Source organism: Eurypyga helias, unplaced genomic scaffold (assembly GCF_000690775.1).
Source record: "Eurypyga helias isolate BGI_N326 unplaced genomic scaffold, ASM69077v1 scaffold4162, whole genome shotgun sequence".
Taxonomy (NCBI): domain Eukaryota; kingdom Metazoa; phylum Chordata; class Aves; order Eurypygiformes; family Eurypygidae; genus Eurypyga; species Eurypyga helias.
In genome coordinates, this window is record NW_010237694.1 from 23,935 (window position 1) to 25,922 (window position 1,988).

The following is a 1,988-nucleotide window of genomic DNA, read 5'->3' on the forward strand; positions in this document are numbered from 1 at the left end:
CTCGCGGCACCCGCCGCCTGTCCTTGGGCTTGCCAGGGAGAGGGCTGGGGCGAAGGAGAGCAGCTGGTACCGAGGGCATGTTTTTCTGCTGGGTGAGAGCGACCTGACAGCGCTCAGAGCCCAGGCACTCAGCCACTGGGACCCAACACAAACCCAATCTGTTGCTTGGGAACGAGTCCACTGGTTTTCTTCCAGTGTGACAAGTGGCCAAGGTCATTGGCTTGCACTGATTGGTGTACTTGCTAAAATAACATAGAACCTAAAGAAGAATTTGAGTTTTGGCATAGGAGTTACAGACATGGTTCCAACGGGAAAAAGAAACCAGCTACTGCTGCCAAGAAGCGATAGTCCTACAGTGCCAAAAGAATAAAACCAGTAGCCAGATGCTTTCACCCATTTCCTTATTTCTGCTCCATCCTATTCAATCACAACAAATCTGTTAATTAGCTGCATTGACCAAAATCAAGTGCCTAGTGTTTAGATTCAACATTTCAGTGTTCGGTGCTGCATTATGGTTAATGTAAGGTCTTTGCTAGCTCTAGTTTTGTACTCATTATCTTACGCACGCTGCATGTCGTTTAGCAGATGAGGTTTTCCACACAGGAAAAGTCAGATGACAACAATATTCTCATAAAAGCAGATCATTTGAACTCAGTAATAGTGTTCATGTGTAAATAAAACACCTATATGTCTGTGAATCTCAACCACAAGCATATTTGTTGTTTTTATCTGGCCAAGGTGCTTTAAAACAGTTCCAGGAGTGACAGTGGAGTGACCGTTTCAGCATCATCTTCCACAAGACACGAGCAGGTCCTGCTAAGGAAGTCACCATGGGGATGTGTTAACCCACCCTGACGGGTAGCTCAAGGCTTTGCCAATTTAGCTTTGATGTTCTTCATGTTGTTATCAGGGAGGCGAATCCTAGACACCCCATAGCTAAACGTGAGAGGCAGCTTTTTGCCCTGCTAAAAGCACATGGCTTCATGGCCATTTATATTATTTATGTTAACCTTTGACTTCTGCATCAATTTTTTAGCACCCAGTGCTCTTTTCTGTAGGGCTTTATGAACATTTCTGGTTTGTTTGATACTCACAAACCTTTTCTAAGGCATGGCTGGAGCAAGACTAATCTTTTTTAAAAACTTGTTTGTAGCTGCATGTTACCACCTGGGGAAAAAAAAAAAAAAAACCCAAACCATTTTACATAGCTGATATAAGCAGGGAAAATAGCATAGCATAGCATTACAGTTTTCAGACTCATCTGATTGTCACACGTTACCTGTTTCGCTGCTAAACCCCACCCCGTTGGTGTATGATCCTGACATGAGGTGTCTGCTGCAGAGGCTGTCCTTTCGCACCTCCAAATGCCAGCAGCCATAGCTCTGACGAGCTCCTGTGCATTTATGTGTTGGCATGAGGACACAAATCTGTCGCCGGCACCAAGCCTTTGCTGGAAGGATGCCTTCTCCTGCTCCATGAGTCTGTGCCCAAAGCTGCCCAAGGTGCGCGCCTCTGGGAAGCCCCTCGTGCTGCCACCGCCACCTTAGGAGGACTGCAGGTGGGAGTCACCCAAAAAGGGGTGAGAAGCTGGTCAGGGTGAGCAAAACCCGCAGGTGCACCCCAGGTCCCCCAGCAGCCTGTATTGTTCCCCAGTACATGAGTGCATAGACCGGTCAAACACTGAATAAGGTTTAAGGACAGTGCCTCTGCTTTCCCCTTCAGTGAGTCCCTCTGTTGTGGGAATGAGGGGGAGGAGGAGTGAAGCATATAGAAAAACCCCCACATACGTGATCACCTCAGCAATGCCTGCCTCACCATGACTACATTGCTCTGCTAACTTTTAACTCTGTCATGGCAAAACCAGAACACTTCATTTTGCACGCTTAGCTGCACGTGCATATGCCTTATTGCTGTTTGTAAGACAGCATCATACTTTAGCTCACTAGAGCCAAAGCTGGTCACAAGAAGGCTGTGAAACAGTCTTTCTA